We start from the raw sequence: 19555 nt of genomic DNA on the forward strand, positions 1-19555 counted from the left end.
ATTGCAACAAACAATACTGGCACTGGCAGAATCACATAAAGCTCCCGGGCAAGCAAGCATTACATTTGTCGCTTTAAATGGGCTCCTTGGACACACAGAAATTTTTGAGATTGAAGTGTTACTACATACACAACACACAGTCCAGGGTGGGTATATTTTAATCTGTGTATGTATATTGTTCCGGTATTGGGATAAAATAGATGCATAGCCACCTCTCCTGGGCGCAGAATGCTAAGAATGCATATTTTATAAGCACACTTTATTGCATCAGCCTGAAATTCTTTCATACTTCATTCACACAATTATTATTTTGTTTTGGAAATGAGTCTGAGACTCATGCCTCGGAGGTGGACGCTGGGGGATAGGAGGCAGAGGAACTCAGCGGGGTCCTGCCTCGCAGCTGGATGCTGGGGAAAGGAGGCAGAGGGACCCAACGGGGTCCTGCCTCGCAGGTGGACGCTGGGGGAAAGGAGGCAGAGGAACGCAGTGGGGACCTGCCTCGGAGGTGGACGCTGGGGGAAAGGAGGCAGAGGAACCCAGCGGGGTCCTGCCTCGCAGGTGGACGCTGGGGGAAAGGAGGCAGAGGAACGCAGTGGGGACCTGCCTCGGAGGTGGACGCTGGGGGAAAGGAGGCAGAGGAACCCAGCGGGGTCCTGTCTCGCAGGTGGATGCTGGGGAAAGGAGGCAGAGGGACCCAGCGGGGACCTGCCTCGGAGGTAGACGCTGGGGAAAAGAAGGCAGAGGGACCCAGCGGGGACCTGTCTTGGAGGTGGATACTGGGGAAAGGAGGCAGAGGAACTCAGCGGGGTCCTGCCTCGGAGGTGGACGCTGGGGGAAAGGAGGCAGAGGAACTCAGCGGGGTCCTGCCTCGCAGGTGGATGCTGGGGAAAGAAGGCAGAGGGACCCAGCGGGGACCTGCCTCGGAGGTAGACGCTGGGGAAAAGAAGGCAGAGGGACCCAGTAGGGTCCTGCCTTGGAGGTGGATACTGGGGAAAGGAGCAGAGGAACCCAGCGGGGTCCTGCCTCGGAGGTGGATACTGGGGAAAGGAGGCAGAGGAACCCAGCGGGGACAAGCCTTGGAGGTGGATGCTGGGGGAAAGGAGGCAGAGGACTTGCCTGCTAGGCTACATCAACTATGCCAAAGCCAGTGGTTCACACTCTGTGACAGCTTCCACTTGACTATGTGGTTCCTCTGCATCTTTTTAACCTCTACCCTCTAGGGTAACTGGCTCAGTCCCCATCAAGTCTAAAACTTTTTATAGCATGTGCAAAGTACACATCGTAGGGTACACAGAGGGATTCCAAAATGAAATTCCAGCACTTAATTTCCTGTTTCCACCCAAAGGGGCCGATGCAATAAAAAGCGCGGAAAGCGGGCGCTGAAAAGGAGGCGCTAGGGTCGCTTGCGTGACCTTAGCGCCTCCTTGCTAACGCGACCCCGCCGCGGCTGCCGGTTATGAAGACCGACGCCGGTAAACTTGGCAACGGTTTTCGTAACCGGCCATCTGCAGAGGTTTTTTTTTGTTTGTTTTTTTTACTTAGGAAAAGAAGTACAGAAAAGCTGTTTTTTCTGTACTTTTCTGTACTTCTTTTACCTGCGCTCAGCTATCAATGCCTGCTCCAGGCAGGCATTAATATCTGAGAGCAAAATGTGCATCTGAGACGCACACTTTTTTTTTTTTGCATGCGGAGTGAATGAGTAATTCCCATGCATTTGAATGTGATTAGCGCTATCTCATTCACTCCGCATCTGATGCGGGTTAAATAGGCGCTAATCCCCCTATTGCATTAGGGGTGGATTAGCACCTATTTAACCCAAGTTGGAGTGCGGGTTATAGAGTGCACTGTATTGCATCGGCCCCAAAGCCTGCTCCCAGGCCCACTCTTTCCAGCACAGGCAACAGTGAAACAGAGTGTATATTTTTACCCGCATGGTAGGGGGGGAAGAGAGGTGAGCAATTTTCTAACCATGCAATCTAGCCATGTTTTAACGCAACTAGATCCTTTTGAATATATTTATTTGCATTTATTAAATTTAATAATAAAATTAAATGAATATGGATATTCAGACACATTTTTTCTAACAGTTCTGGGGAAGACAGAGACAGTGGGAATATGAAAGTTACCTGAAATAACAAAGTTCAAGGCCAAGGCATCTAATTTATTTGATGCTTAAAAATGAATGGTATATGCTTTTGATGCTGAAGACCAGTTTAGACTAAGAATACCAAAACCACAGCATCCGATAATCTCAAGTCAAATTTTTTTATTCTATTAAAGGGAAAAAAAAAAATCAATCACACTCCTGCAGGATTAAAATATTTCTAACATACCAAAGTGGAACAACCACAAATCATGTATAACGAAGTGCAACCCCAGCAGTTTGGAATAATTATAGCGGTTAATGGCTGTGAAAATTGCTGTGGCTGGGAATTGATTTTGTCTTAGTATTTTCCCCTTTGCTGGCATTCACATCTGGAAACCTGTTAGGGCTAGAAGTTCCTTTCAAGTGTAGAGGGAAAGTGATTTTTAATAAAATATTGTTTTACCTTTATCAAAAACTGTAGCATTAATCTTTAAAGACTGCATTTCGAAAATATTGTAAGATATATCTACAAAATATTCAGCGCTAATTACTGCAAAAAAAACCACACTTGCAAGATCAGAAAGCAGAGCCTACATTTTTTTTTATAACTGACTGCAAAAGTCAGATTAAGAGCTACAGCTTGCTTCCAGCTGCTTCCCAGAAACAGAGAGATAAATAGCTCAATTCACTCCTGCTTGGGATTTAGAAAAATTTTCAGGAAAAATGTAGTTGCATAGGGCAAATAAAAATATTTGCATCTTACATTTGGAAGAGGCTGCTGAGAGTCCCCATGTATCTTGTAGAAGTTGAATAAGCCCCTTGTATTCAGATTTTTAGATCGGTGCCTATTTTCCTGCTTGTAATACATTAACGCACACATTTTAAAAGTGTGGCAGGCCCCTGCGTGCATTTTTGAAAGGGCCCGGCCACACACGTAACCCCGATATGCGCAGAAGTGCCGGGGCAGCTAAAAGGACCGGACTGGGGGGGCGTAGTCTGGACGGGCAAGGGGCGGGCTGGGACAGCTCTGGTTCATAGTCAGATTCTCATTTGCCATCTGCTTAGTGCTTAGTCAAAACAGTTCCAGACCAAGATAACTGGTGATTGAGTAAGAATGGGCACAATGCCATCCTGAATAGAAAAGTCATAACAGTGCTGTGCCGTCAGTTCTTATAAGCACTTTTACTTCTTTTAACATCCAGTTGAATGGGTGCATCATACCCAGATGCTGTCCTCTAGCAGACTCTGCAATTCATTCTGAAATAAGCAACATGGAGATGGTGCTCATAATTTAAAAAGAAAGGAAACAATTTTATTAGATATGACTGATATTTGAGTTCCAGATGGAGCCTCTCTCAGGAGATAGCAAAACAAGAAAGAAACACACACACACACACATACTCACACACACAAACCTACCTTAGGAAAGAATGGAGCTATATAGCAGCAACAGCAGAAAGTTGAACCAGATTTGCTATTGAATAAGTAAATGTATTCATCTTGGAGGCTGCCACAAATTGAATATATGCCTGTCAGAAATTTGGCCGAATTACTCTGAAGAACTGGAATTGGGACATAAACAGGGTTTCAATGGCAATCATAAACCTGTTACACAATTAAAATATATGGAAAATTCAGAAGAATACATTTTCATGAATAGAAGATATTTCTTTCTTTTTTTTTGGTGTAAATTATTTTATTGAAATCTTTGTTAAACATTACAATAGTAATAAACTGTAATATAAAGACATTAACAGTGAAATTAACAATAGAACATTATAAAGTTCCATTAAGACTTTGTCCTGTGTTCTTTTATATATATTGTCTTGTTTCGTTTACTTTACTTTTCTTTCCCCCCCAGTGTTGTTAAATATTATTGCCTTCTCCTCTCCATTCATCCTCTCTAGAATTTGGCAGAACTGAGCTACAGAAAATATTTTTTCTCCTAAGCTCGATTATATTTTTGCTTTAATCACTCAAGTTCAGTGGTTCTCAACCTGGCCATCAGGACCCATCCTGTCAATCTAGTTTTAAGGATATCTGCAATTAATATTCACAAGGTATTTTTGCATGTGCTGCCTCCACTGATTGAAAATATCTAACTAATACTCTTTGTGGATATTATGAAAATCAGATTGGTCAGGATGGGGTTTGAGAATTGGGTTGAGAACCATTGGCCACCCCAAAGTTTGTAACCAGTTGATTACCTCATATGTTTCCTCTTTCTCTGCCTTAAAACTGCAAACTCTATAGATTTTTTTCTGTTTTGTCTTTCTCTGCATCCTATCTTTCCTCTGTAGTAAGATAGCTTGTCTGACAGTTCCTTACTTAAAGGAAACCCATGGATATCATGGTTCTTGTTGCCATGGAACTCCTGCCAGTACAGGTAGCTCAGAGTTAAAATCTATTTTTTTGTCTGGTCAAGTCAGGGATCAATTAAACAGAGAGCTTTGTAAGGCTGGAAAGTATTACTCTATTGCCTTTATTATAATCTTCTATCAGCTTTCTACTCTTCCTCTGGTAACAATGATTTTCTAGTGTAACCTACCGGTCTAATAACTATTTGTATAACATTGCATACCAGACAGGAGTGCACACGCCCCATTATCTAGCAGCTGCTTCTACTACTGTTTTGTTATTGGCAAAGGTAGGACCTCAACTGGCCAGCACCATTTTGAAAAATAACAATGCCAGGCCTGGAGCCAGAGGGGGTGCTCTGGGCCTCACTGGACCACCAGGGCTTGATCAGTAAGGACTGGGGAGGTTGGGTGTGGGCAAGCTCTTGTGGGGAGGCGGTTGACTAGAAGGTAAGGTGTTTGGAGAGGTGGCAGGGCTTGCCCTTGGCAACCCAATATTGTTAAAAATTGGTTAGGTTACTTTTGCTGCCTCATGGGGCGATGGATTCCTTGGGCTTCTAGGACCTTTAAAAAGATGGCTGCCATGACATGATCTATACTGAGGGCACCTAAGCCACAGTAGCAAATACTGCAGCTTAGTGAATCCCACTGGGAAAAATACCACAGCTTAGTAAATGATCTCCTAAAGTTGAACCTGAGGCAATGGAGGGTGACATGATTTGTCCAGGGTTACAAACATCAATGGGAAAAAGAAGGGTTTGAAAACCTGGCTTCCTTTGTTCTCAGCCCACTGCTCTAACTACTAGGCTACTCCTTCATGCCAGTTATAATTAAAGCATCAGATAAAAAGAATCAGCACTGCAAGCTAAAATAACTTTGAAAGAAATAAAAACTAAAATTCATAAGCAATGGAATAGAAACAAACTCAAGTGCGACTTTTAGGATAGGAACTAAAAAGAGAGAGAGAGAGAGAAGACATTCTAAATGACACGAGAAAAAAAAAAAAAGAAACACTTGTTTCTGTGAGCGTAGAAATAAGGACCAGCAAATAAGTTGGAAGCAATTCTTTTTTATTGGACTATCTTAATACATCTGCGACTGGCTTTCGAGAGTTACCCTCCCTTTGTCGGTCAGTGAGCCTTAATGATCTGATATGATGGAGAGGATAAGTTATTCCAATAAAAAGGTCTCACCTACCATTTATTTGTTGACACTTATTTCGCATTTACGAGTTGACCAACACCTGTTAAAAGAATGAGGTAGGATGTGAAGGTAGAAGCGGATACTTGTTAAGCAATGTGATTATTTAAAATCAAATAGAAAAAGAATGCATGCAGATTCCATACCACTGAGAAATAATGCAGTGGAATTACACACATGTATTTTACCAGTACTGTTTTACCTTTATATATTATTCAGCAGGTTTTAGAAAAAGCTAAATAGGCATTCTAAAAATGTCAGGCACGTCCCCAGGTTTGCCACATCAGATAGGGAAACTAAGTGAACCTATTAAAATGGAATTTGATACACTATGAAAAGAACCTTTTCATTCTCAGAGAGTCATCCCTAAACAGAGAACAAAGACAGTACGCTTTACTGTTAAATGAGATGCATTGAACTGCCTCATAATCAAACTCGCTGACATGCCTGCCTTATTTGCTTTCCTCCTCTGACTTTTTCAGACTGAGCAGATACTGTATGTTGAAGTCTGGCATTCTAGTAATTTAATCCAATCTTGCTGAAGTATCTTATATCACGTTATCTGACAAAAAGTCATAACATTAGAGATGAAAGACGAAAACAGTCAAATCCAAAGAAGCAAATACGCTTGGTTGCTCAAACTTATATGTTATTGTGTGCTGTGATTTATCAATTCATGCAGTTCCTTTGAATATGTATTTACAGAAACCTCAATCTTTTGTGTGTCAGGGGTGGGGGATAGGCATCAGGGTTGAAGGGTCCAAAACCCACTCTTTTTTTGTGTTAAGGTGAGGGAGGGGAGGTCAGGAGCTGGAATTCCTATGGATTTTTTGTTGGGGCGGTGGGGAGAAGAGCATTTTCAACTGGTTAGCACAGGGGATTGCAGGATGCAGATTATACCCCCATGAAAAAGCCTGTACTCCCTTTAGCATGACCTTTTTAACAAACATGCCCTGCATCTCATTAGTTTAAGAGGTTAATTTTCATAAATTGCTCACTGCTTTTCTTGGGAACCTAGGAGGCAATATTCAGCTGCTGAGTGGCTCGGCTAGTTAGCCAGATAACCATTTCTGTCTAGCTAGCAGGGTATGGTCAGCAGCATGGCGGTGCTGCTGAATACAGCCGGCTATCTTAAAGATAGCCCATTATCTTTAACCAGCTAACTTTAGGACAGCCCTATGGCCCAACAAGAGTTAGCCACATAAGTTAACTAGCTAACTCTGAATATCGGAGTTAGCTGGTTAACTTATGCGGCTAACTTTGCTCCTCCCCAGTACACCTCCTGCCCACCCCCGGATTTCCCCCAATGCCCCTGATTTAACTAGTTACCCAGCAAGAATTTAGCCAGATAAGCACTCATTATACCCAGGTAAGCCATTTAGGGGGTTATTTACTAAAGGTTTATCGCATTCGTTAGGGCCTTATCGTTCACGATAAGGCCCTAACTCACGGGATAAACCACTATTGCAAGTGAAAAGGGCCTTTTCGCATGTGATAGGATATAAATTAGCTGGAGGGGAGGTGGGGAGAGGGAGAAGTCGCTCACGGCACCACTGCCGGCGATAATGTGAGGAACATTATCGCCGACAGTAGTGCGGCGAATAACAACACCTTTTATGGTGTTGCTATTTGTGTGAAAGGCTGCAGCCAGCTGCACCATGGCCGGCGAAATCGCACCGCCATGGTGCAAATGGCTGTGGCCTTTCGCAGGCCCGCCCCCCCGTCCCCTTTTTTACGGGATTCAAAGAATGTTATTTAGACGGATAACTATTGTTATCCATCTAAATGATGTTTGAATATGGACCTCCTTAATTTCAGATGCATAGACTTTGTTACATTTTTGGCCAAATATAGGAGCCTATGGCGGTCATTTACTAAGCTGCATTAGTTTACAACACAGAAAATTCTTTAACATAGCAATAACAAACAGTAATTTAAATACAATGGGGTAGATTTTATAAAACTACGCCCGCGCGTACTTTTGTTCGCACACCAGGCGCAAACAAAAGTACACCGGATTTTATAAGATACGCGCGTAGCCACGTGTATCTTATAAAATCCAGAGTCGGCGCGCACAAGGGGGTGCACATTTGTGCACCTTGCGCGCGCCGAGCCCTGCGCGCGCTGCCCGTTCCCTCCGAGGCCGCTCCGAAATTGGAGCGACCTCAGAGGGAACTTTCCTTCGGCCTCCCCCCACCTTCCCCTCCCTTCCCCTACCTAACCCACCCCCCCAGCCCAATCTACACCCCCCCTACCTTTATCGCAAAGGTTATGCCTGCCCCAGGCAAGCGTAACTCGCGTGCGCTGGCCGGCCGCCGCAGCGCGATTCTCTGGCCCAGGAGCAATTTTGGAGGCCTGGGCCACACCGAAACGCCCCTAGTCCAGAACCACACCCGCGGCCACGCCCCCAGAACACCCCCGAATGATGCGCGCCCCCCGACGCGTCCCAAGGCTTGCGTGCGCCACCGAGCCTATGCAAAATAGGCTTGGCGCGTGCAGGGGGGTTTTGAAAGGGTTACGCGCATAACTTATGCGCGTAACCCTTTTAAAATCTATCCCAATGTGTTATATCCCTCCCCTACAATGTGAATATGGTAATGAGCTGATTATCATGAAAATTCATGCTAATTGTCTCATGACTGGGCAAAACCATGTAAATCAAATAACATGTCTTTCCTCAAAATTAACAAGCCCTGTTATTTGATCGAAAGTTAGCTACAACTCAAGAGCCTAAGCTTGGGAGTTTCAGGATGGTAAAGTAAGTCCCGATGTTCTCGAGCTTAGGCCTTAAAGGAGCCTCAGCAGGATGTAAAAATCAGTGGCGATCTATAGAGACCTCATGAGGCAGCCCAAAGTTCCATATCTCAAATGACATGGAACAAAGGGGGCACTACATTGTACTACCCTAGATCACCAGGAATACTTTTAATTTTGTCAGGGGGACTGAATGGTCCTTGGGTAGCTCAGAGAGTTGGGTGCCTGAGTTTGAGATACCAAGAGAAGAGGTTTTGTAATGGCAACAATGACTAATTTATCACCTTTTTTAGCACAATTGGAAATGTGGTCTACCTTAGGGAACATTTGGAGGGCAGGGAGGAACTATAGGCTACATCACCCCCTTTGAAAGATGGTGGCTCCAGGATGCAGGGCCACCATCATGCATTGTGGAGGAGACTCATCTAAGCCATGGTATTTTCCCCTGCAGTATTTTACCATTGAGGAAAATATCACAACTTAGTAAATGACCCCTTAAATTTTCTAATTTATCTAAATTTAGGACTGCAATTCATTTTCTTAAATTTAGTTGCCATTTTGTAGGTGCTAAAACTTAGGTTCCTAATGACAAAGAGCCATGTGAAGAGCAAAGAAGAACCTCTGGTCAGCAAGTGCCCTGTTAAAGAACAAAGCATGAGGGTCAGGAGGAAATGATCACTTCTGCCTCTTGGAGTGAGAATCCTTTTCCCATAAGGTAGAGGGAACCAAAAGGAGAGGGAACCTCATCGGGGATGCGGGGAGGGGGGGGGGGGGTCATCTTTGCACGTAGGTAAGATGTGTCGGGGGCTGCTATTATTGTCACTTAAGGAGATGCATGTGGGAGGATCTATTCTATTCATTGAAGGGGGTAGGATGAAGGAGAATGGATGCGCCTATTGTGGCTCATGGTAACCAAAAATGGATAATACTTCAACTTAACTACACCACTTGAGGTGTAGTTAAGTTTCAGCTTTAGCCAAAGGGTTACTATATCCGTTTATTACCTTTTTTGTGCTTTAGGCCTAATATTCCTTTACGCAGATATTTAATCCACAGAAACTCACGTTAGTAAATATGCCTCATGATTGGTATCACATGCTGATGTATGAATTTAAATTTTATAGACACCTCCAATGTGCGTTTCCTAGATTGCCTTCAGCACCCCCAGAAATGCATGGAATACATATGCAAAACTCTATGCAACAAAGAAAATTGCCAGCAAAATAAAATGCTAAGTTTTAACCCTAATAATTATTTCAACATGACAAGTTGAATTTTCACGGAGACTAGAACAGATTGAGCATGGTTAAAGCTGCTTTACCATTGGTTGTTGCCACCTCTGCATATGTATTATTGCATTATGCTTTGAGATATTAGAAAAACAGGCATCCAAATAAATGCTGCAAATAAATAAGTTACTTAAATAATTGATATGATATTTATTATTTATTTTATTTATTAAAGGCTTTTATATACCGACTTTCTTGATACAAATCAAATCAACTCAGTTTACATCGAACTAAGCAGTAAATATAACTAACCAATCAACAAGAGATAGTTAAAGGAACATAAAAGTTACATTATAACAAGGATGCCTTAACTGGGAATAGGAAATAAAGAGAGGGTGAACGAATATAAATACTATGTACAAAAGAGGAGGGCAAGGAGTCGACCTCTTAATAGTTACTAAGCGTGAAATGTGGATTATTTGTTTACATAAGTGAGTGATGGAACAATTCTAGATCAGACAATGGGGCTTGTAGTGGGGAAGGCTTGGCTGAACAACCATGATATGACAGTTGCATGACTTTCCTTCAAATCATATTGTATGACAGTTCTACAATTTTGTAATAATGTACACACAACATGCATACAAATAATCTGAAGTACAGTATATTTGTGACCAAATGCAGCACCATCAATTAGAATTTGTATAGATACCAATGTGTTATGGAGTTCCAAAATTAACATTCTGTCACACACAAGAGTAACCAACAGCCACATGTATTTAGCTAATCTATTACTCTGCTATAGTGCAATATTGTACATTGTAAAGAAATAATATTTGAAAAGCAAAAAGTTAAACTACGATGACATGACAGTACATCCACATGAATCATGGAAATTTAGAGGAACATGCCCTAAAGCTTACTTGGGGCATTTAATGTGCACAAATAATAGCATGATATGCATTAGAGATGTGCATTAGATATGCATTAGAGATGTGCAGAAGGAAAAAAATTTCAGTTCGTTCATTTGTTTCAAGGGCACCTCAATTAGCTTCATTAGCTTAAAAACAAAAAAAAGATTTGGTTATTCATTTCAACCACTCCAGATATTACAAAACGCAATGGCAAGGATAATCAGCAACACTCGCAAATCCGACCATATAACCCCCATCCTCAAAGACCTACACTGGTTCCCCATACCATTTAGTATCCTGTTTAAAACCCTCACCATTCTACACAAAGTCATCCACAAACAACTCATCGTGGCTCAGTGAACTTTTACAACTCGCAAAATCCTCCCGCCCCACCAGAACGAACCGCAAAAACACACTACAAGTCCCCCCTCTTATGAAAGCCCGTCTTACAACCACAAGGGACCATGCCCTTTCTATTGCTGGCCCCACACTCTGGAATACCCTTCCTCTCAATCTCCGTCTTGAGCCATCCCCCTTCAAATTCAGAAAAAAGCTTAAGACTTGGCTTTTTCAACAAGCTTTCCCAGATTAATTTCTTTGACCCCTGCCCCCTACACGTTCCTTACCCATTGTTTTCACGCTCTCTCAATCATAAATCCTATGTAGTTACCTATCATATGTAAATATGTAAAAATGTTATAGTTTTGTAATTTATTAGCCTTCTTTCTTCCTCTCTCCGTTCTAGTTGCAACCTTGCTTGGCTTGCTGCTCATGAGCCTTTTAGTTTTTATCTTACAGTTGTCCACCTCCCCCTCCCCTGTTCTTTGCATTTTCCTCCTTTTTGTTGAAATGTAAACCGATATGATGTGTATTTTAATGTCGGTATAGAAAAGCTGTTCAACAAATAAATAAATAAATAAATAAATAAATTGTTTTAGTTTTACAATGAAGTCAATGGGCGAAAATTCTACTGACTTTACTATAAAAGAAAAATGGGCTGAATTTCAGTCCTGGGTCTCAATGCCAAGACCCAGGACTGAACTTAGGCCTAGGCAGGATGCTGAGATGTGGCCAGGGTTGGGTCCCATTGCTGAGGCCTAGGCATGAATCTAATGCTGAAGCCGGGTCTTGTCACTGAGGTCCAGGACTAGGCCCAAGATTCTGTAGACGAGTCCTGGCCAAGGCCAGGTCACATCACCAAGGACCAGGCCTGGGCCTAGGTCTAGGCCTGACACTAGGTCCTGGCCCAACACAGGTCTTGCTGATCGATGCCCAAACCTAGGCCTATAGGTTTGGGTCCAATGCTATAGTCTGGCTGAGGCTGGTTCCTTCACTGAAGCCCAGGTCTGTGACTAGGCCTAGGTCCCATTCCAAGGTCTGAGTTGTGGATGTTTCCCTGTTGCTGAGCCCTAAGTCTGAAACTGATGCCCTGGCCCAGCTGAGGCTGGGTCACAGTTGCTAAGGCCCAGGTCTGGGCCTAGACTTAGGCCTGACCCTAGGGCTCGGCCCAAGGCTGGGGCCCAGTCACTGAGGCCCATTTCTAAGCCTGGCCCAATGTTGGGGCTCATCCTTGTTTGAGCCTTTGCATTAGGCCTAGGCCTTAGCCTTGGGCCTGGCCCTAGACCCAGGACTCAGTGAAAGTACCCAGTGTTGGATCTGGCTCTGGCATTGGGCCCAGGTCTCAACAACAGGACCTATCCTTGACTGGGCCTCCACTTCTGACATTGGCTAGATCTGGGCCTTGAAGACTGGAATCTGGCCTCAACATTGGACCTGGGCCTCAGCCTCAGCAATGGGACATGGCTTCTACCCAAGCCCCAGGGATTGGACCAGGCCAAGGCCTACTCCTGCTGGAAGCCCATTATTCTTTTATGCATAAATACAAAACTTTCTGAAAATTTGGGGGCATTTTCATCTGAGGCTAATTTTTTATTTGTGTTACTCATATGAACCAAAACTGGCCTCATTTGTTGAGATTTGTCCATTCATTCAAAACGAATGTGCATGCCTAATATACATGAATGCCCTAACATGTTTGCAAACTGGTCTGAAAAGACGTTAAAGGTGAATTTTAAAAGCCCAGCATGCACATCAATTGGGGGATGTTCAAATAAGTCGGGCTTGAATGTGCTGAACGTATTTTAAAAAGCACCCAGATACACTTGTAAATGTCGAGGTTCACTTTTCTAAAATATTTCTAAAAAGGGGAGGGCTGGGCATGATCTGAGTGGGGCGTATGTGTTTCGGGCCTGGCCAAGAGATGCGTGCATAAATATTTACGCGGCATGATGCACCGAGGTTCCCCACCGCGTAACTATATTTCTGCTATAGATGATGTGCAAGTCATAAAATTAAAAGGATTGAGCCATTTCAGAGAAGTTTAAAGGTTCTGGGGTGACTGGGGAGAGTGGAGGACTTAGCTATTAACTGGACAAACTGGTTGCTGAACTGGTAAACTAGGACTGGAGTGGGCACACGCCCTTTTTAAAAACCCCCGATTTACATGGTAGAAGAAGGATTTGGTAGCCCATGTGCACATTCACTTAACATTTGGTGCACAATGACCAGGTTATTTTATAACATGCGTGCATATATGCACACAATGTAGAAAATAGCCATGTCCCTGGGCACGAGCCGACGCGTACATCAACTGTGCACCCACGCACCGGTTTAAAAGTTACCATCTTAGTGTGCATGTGCTAAAATCACCATGTACAAATATGTAATTGAAGAAAAGAAAGTTATATGCAAATGTGGCTTTAGTGGATACATGTTAAATTATGTGGTATACTCTCATAAAAATATAAGAATTGCCATACTGGCACAAATCAAGGCCAATCAAACCCAGTATACTGTTTCCAACAGAGTCCAATCCAGGTTATAAGTACCTGACAAGATCCCAAAGGGTAAATAGATCCCATGCTGCTATCGTGCTGTGGCTATTCCCTAAGTCCACTTGGTTAATAACGGTTTATGGATTTCTCCATGAACTTGTCCAAACCTTTTATAAACTCAGGTATGCTAGCTACCTTACCCGCATCCTCCAAAAATGTATGCCAAAGCTTAATTGAGCATTGATTAAAAATAATTTTCCCCAATTTGTTTTGAATGTGCTACTTACTAACTTCATGGAGTGTCCCTTAGTCTATGAGGTTTTTGAAAGAGTAAATAACTGATTTACATTTACGTGTTCTATTCCACTCATCATTTATAGACCTCTATCATAGCCCACTTCTAAACTGAAAAGCTCCAACCTCTTTAGCCTTTCATCAAAGAGGAACCATTCTATCCCCTTTATCATTTTGTTCACCCTTTTCTGTGCCTTTTCCAATGCAACTATATTATTTTTGAGATTCAGCGACTAGAAATGCACACAGTACTCCAGGTATGGCTTCATCATGGAGTGACACAGAGGCATTATTACATTCTCCATTTTAATCTCCAGTCCTTTCCTAATAATTTCTAACATTGTGTTTACTTTTTTGACTGCCACAACACACTGATCAGAGGATTTTAGTATATTGTTCACTATGATGCCCAGATCCTTTTCCTGGGTGTCCAGACTTCCAGTCTTGCAAGGTCCTCCTGCAATTTTTCACAATCCGCTTGTGATTTAACAACTCAGAATAATTTTGTGCCGTCTGCATATCTGATCACCTCATTCATTGTACCTCTTTCCAGATCATTTATAAATATATTAAAAAACACTGACCCAGTACAGATCCCTGAATCACTCCACTGTTTCCCTTCTCCACTAAGAAAATTGACCTTTTAGCCCTACTCTCTGTTTCCAATCTTTTAACCAGTTTGCAATCCACAATAGGGCTGGGCATTGTGTTGTGGATGTGGATGTGGACTACTGGACCAAGGCAGAGCTGGTGCAACCTGCAGGGGGAGCCCTGGAGGTCCCCACCATTGGTTAGTGGAGTCGGATGAGGCAGAGGTCCAGCTGGAGCTTTGCCTATACCAGGCCATGTTTTCTTTAGGTTCAGCCCTTGGGTGCTGGGGCCAGCAAGTTTTAGGTGGGGCCTCTGCAGATGAGCTGAAGATTCCTAATAAGCTGGAACAAATAGACAAAGTCAAAGGCAAGCTTGGGTCAAGGCAAGCAGTGTTAAGAGATGATCAGAAGCATACTGAGGTCAGTGGCAGGCGGAGGCCAAGAATATCCAGTAGTCAGGTAGAGGTTCAGTGGCAGGCAGAGTACAAGCAGAATCTGAGAAGCAGACAAGATCAATACTGGGAAGTCCATCCAAAGGAAGCGCGGATGGATAGGCAGGGTAGGCAGGCAAGGAGCAGATAGCTAGGCAGGCAAAGAGATGGGGAACACTGACAACTGACCAGAGGGACTGAAACAATTAGAAGACAAAGACCACAGAACATAAGAACATAAGAACATAAGAAAATGCCAAACTGGGTCAGACCAAGGGTCCATCAAGCCCAGCATCCTGTTTCCAACAGTGGCCAATCCAGGCCATAAGAACCTGGCAAGTACCCAAAAACTAAGTCTATTCCATGTAACCATTGCTAATGGCAGTGGCTATTCTCTAAGTGAACTTAATAGCAGGTAATGGACTTCTCCTCCAAGAACTTATCCAATCCTTTTTTAAACACAGCTATACTAAACTGCACGAACCACATTCTCTGGCAACAAATTCCAGAGTTTAATTGTGAGTTGAGTAAAAAAGAACTTTCTTCTCCGATTAGTTTTAAAATGTGCCCCATGCTAACTTCATGGAGTGTCCCCTAGTCTTTCTACTATCCGAAAGAGTAAATAACCGATTCACATCTACCCGTTCTAGACCTCTCATGATTTTAAACACCTCTATCATATCCCCCCTCAGTCGTCTCTTCTCCAAGCTGAAAAGTCCTAACCTCTTTAGTCTTTCCTCATAGGGGAGTTGTTCCATTGCCCTTATCATTTTGGTAGCCCTTCTCTGTACCTTCTCCATCGCAATTATATCTTTTTTGAGATGCGGCGACCAGAATTGTACACAGTATTCAAGGTGCGGTCTCACCATGGAGCGATACAGAGGCATTATGACATTTTCCGTTTTAATTCATCATTCCTTTTCTAATAATTCCCAACATTCTGTTTGCTTTTTTGACTGCCGCAGCACACTGAACCGACGATTTCAATGTGTTATCCACTATGACACCTAGATCTCTTTCTTGGGTTGTAGCACCTAATATGGAACCCAACATCGTGTAATTATAGCATGGGTTATTTTTCCCTATATGCATCACCTTGCACTTATCCACATTAAATTTCATCTGCCATTTGGATGCCCAATTTTCCAGTCTCACAAGGTCTTCCTGCAATTTATCACAATCTGCTTGTGATTTAACTACTCTGAACAATTTTGTGTCATCTGCAAATTTGATTATCTCACTCGTCGTATTTCTTTCCAGATCATTTATAAATATATTGAACAGTAAGGGTCCCAATACAGATCCCTGAGGCACTCCACTGTCCACTCCCTTCCACTGAGAAAATTGCCCATTTAATCCTACTCTCTGTTTCCTGTCTTTTAGCCAGTTTGCAATCCACAAAAGGACATCGCCACCTATCCCATGACTTTTACTTTTCCTAGAAGCCTCTCATGAGGAACTTTGTCAAACGCCTTCTGAAAATCCAAGTATACTATATCTACCGGTTCACCTTTATCCACATGTTTATTAACTCCTTCAAAAAAGTGAAGCAGATTTGTGAGGCAAGACTTGCCCTGGGTAAAGCCATGCTGACTTTGTTCCATTAAACCATGTCTTTCTATATGTTCTGTGATTTTGATGTTTAGAACACTTTCCACTATTTTTTCCTGGAAGAAACCCCAAGGACTAGGGAAGACCAGAAACTGAAGATGAGCTGGAACTGAAGACGAGCTGAAACTGACCAAAGGATAATGACGCATAAGACACAGGAACCAGAGTCAGGATGCTGACAACTCACACTACTAAGAAGAAGCAGGCTGACATGTTGCCAAGGCACGTAGCTGTTTGAGGGCTGCCGTTTTATAGGGCAGCATCAATGACTTCATTTTCAGAGATTGCCAGGCTTTTCCACTGCAGTCCCTTTAAAGGTCCAGGAGAATTGCGCATGCATAGGGAGGCCACACTGTGCAGGGGCCATCAGCAATGTCTCAACACATCGGCGGTTGATGAGGAAGTTGGTGGCAGTATCCCACTGCATGTGCTGGCGGTCTCCTTCCACACCTCGGGCTGGGTCAGTAGTAAGAGCAGCGGTCCATGGGCAGGATCACCGAATGCAACACATTGTCTCCTGTCCTGTGACTTTTTAATTTTCTCAGGACTCTTTCATGGAGCACTTTGTCAAATACTTTCTGAAAATCCAAATATACTATATCCACTGACTCACCATTATCCACATGTTTACTAACCCCTTCAAAAAATGTAGCAGACTGGTGAGGCAAGATTTCTCTTGGGTAAATCCAAGCTGGCTGTGTCCCACTAAACCATGTCTTTCTATATGTTCTGTGATTATGTTCTTTAGAATTGTTTCCATGATTTTTCCCACCACTGAAATCAGACTCATCGCTTTATAGTTTCCTGGATCACTCCTGGAGCCCTTTTTAAAGATCATGGTTACATTAACCACCCTCCAATCTTCAGGCACAATGGACGATCCCAACAATAGGTTACAAATTACCATTATAGATCTGCAATTTCATTTTTTAATTCTTTCAGAACTCTTGGGTTTATACCATCTAGTCCGTCATGTACTATTCAGGGCATGTTTGCTATGGCCAAAACTTTAATACCTACTTTGGACCAAGTCTTAATTTTTTAGCATATATCTATCTCCTTCATGTACTATTCGGGGCATGCTTACTGTGGTCAAAAATGTAATACCTACCTCGGACCAGGTGTTAACTTTTTAGTATGTACACTATTTCAAACGCTCAGCTAATTGGATGCATTGGGAATTATTGATGGAGGGGATTTGTCTTAATGGAAGAGAAGTTATGAGAGGCATATAATAGAGAACAGTGGAGAGACAGAGGAGAAAAGAAAAGCAAGAGAGAGAGAGAAGAGGAAGCCAGTGAGGAGAGACACCAACACACATCTGAGGACTTCCAAAAAAAATTTCACAATTATTCAGAAAAGAAAATGAACTTTCAAACCAAAGGTTCACTGATGACAACTGATTTTCAAACATTATTGTACACTGCTCTGTGTAAGAGGTATAATTTATTTTCCCATTTATAAACTGCCTCTTCGCATGGATGTACAAGGTGATGAACAACACATAAACACTTTTAACAATCCTGACAGCAAGGTCGACAAAACATACAATAAAGTTACGTAAAAGCCTTTGAGAAAAGCCAAGTTTTATATTGCTTTCAGAATGTGGAATTATCGTCAGCTAGTCTATATTGTGACTATTTTAAATAAAGGTCCAGCAAATGCCATGATTCTGTTGAAATGTTACACTGCATATGCAAATGTTCTATATCTTGCATGATATCCAATGGTATGAAAGTTTACAAGACACCACTCTACAGATCCCCTTGACAATGTACAAAATGGCATTGAAATCCTTTAACTGCTTTTACGGGTCACTTACTTTACCTGTTCCTATTCATTAACAAAGTCAGGTTGTTGTTTGACATGGCATCTTTTAATCACTTTATTATGTTAGGAAGCTAAGACATTGTCAACAAACCCTGTCAGTAAATTGTGACTGGACCAACACTCAGTCTTTTGTTAATTCTTCCTAAAGACCAATAAGTAAAGAAACAATAGATTCCACAGGGACTGCATCAAACATTGTTATGCAATCCATGAAAAAATATAGCAGTATAATAAATAAGGCTATGTAATTATACGATAATTAAATGATTGCCAAAGGGAGGGGAAGGAAATACATTTCTTGGCACTGGTATTTGCATTTGCTGCTACTGCTGGACTGCAATGTCAGGTTTTGAATGTAAGGCACAATCCTACTGCACACTGACAAACAGCCATCTGTACTCATAAAAAAATAAAAATGACTAAACTGTGTCAGATCAGAGGTCCATGGAGCCTAGCATCCTGTATGACACTAGCAAGCAATGGGTGCATCTTTATCTTCTTCTCATATCCATCTACCAAACTCATATTTCTTTCCACTTTTCTTTTTTTTTTTTTCTAAAAATACTTATATTCCGCTTCTACCAAATGTAAAATTTGTCCAGTATTTTCTCTCTTTTTTGCATCCAGAAGAATTTTTCTTCTCAAGATTTTCTTGAATTTTGTATTTAAAAAACGTACAAAACGTGAGGACCATGGTAGCAGGCACAGTGGCATGAGTGAGCACTACAAGGCACAGACAGGCCGATACAGTACAGTGCGCTCCGGTGGAGCGCACCATTAATCCGCGATTGGATGCGCATTTTGGACGCGCTAATTTTACCCCTTATTCAGTAAGGGGTAATAGCCCCTTATTCAGTAAGGGATAATAGCGCGTCCAAAACGCGCATCCTACCCACCCGAACCTAATAGCACCCGCAACATGCAAATGCATGTTGATGGCCCTATTAGGCCCTATTAGGTATTCTCGCGCGATTCAGAAAGCAAAATGTGCAGCCAAGCCGCACATTTTGCTTTCAGAAATTAGCGCCTACCCAAAGGTAGGCGCTAATTTCTGCCGGCACCGGGAAAGTGCACAGAAAAGCAGTAAAAACTGCTTTTCTGTGCACCCTCCGACTTAATATCAAGTCGGAGGTCCCGAAAGTTAAAAAAAAGTAAAAAAAAAATAAATTTGAAATAGGCCCGCAGCTCGCGGGTTGAAAACCGGATACCCAATTTTGCTGGCGTCCGGTTTCCGAACCCGTGGCTGTCAGCGGGCTCGAGAACCGACGCCGGCAAAATTGAGCATTGGCTGTCAAACCCACTGACAGCCACCGCTCCTGTCCGAAAAGAGGCGCTAGGGACACGCTAGTTGCGCCTGCCTCTTGGCAGACAACAGATGAATCTGATATCAACTGTGTTAGATATTTAGCGAGTATAAAATTTCAC

At 42.7% G+C, this 19555-nt stretch overlaps 1 long non-coding RNA gene across 2 annotated transcripts in view; it reads right to left on the reverse strand.

The window, feature by feature from the left end:
• Positions 1 to 2167: 2167 nt before the first annotated feature.
• The window catches only part of LOC115086214, a 59915-nt gene continuing 42527 nt past the window's right edge, over positions 2168 to 19555 (reverse strand). For both annotated transcript variants that reach the window (XR_003855159.1, XR_003855160.1), the window contains exons 3-5: positions 5641 to 5686; positions 3506 to 3648; positions 2168 to 3343 (exon numbers count right to left, since the gene is read on the reverse strand). This is a non-coding gene — a long non-coding RNA (uncharacterized LOC115086214). The remainder of the gene's footprint in view (positions 3344 to 3505; positions 3649 to 5640; positions 5687 to 19555) is intronic.

Source organism: Rhinatrema bivittatum, chromosome 2 (assembly GCF_901001135.1).
Source record: "Rhinatrema bivittatum chromosome 2, aRhiBiv1.1, whole genome shotgun sequence".
NCBI lineage: Eukaryota > Metazoa > Chordata > Amphibia > Gymnophiona > Rhinatrematidae > Rhinatrema > Rhinatrema bivittatum.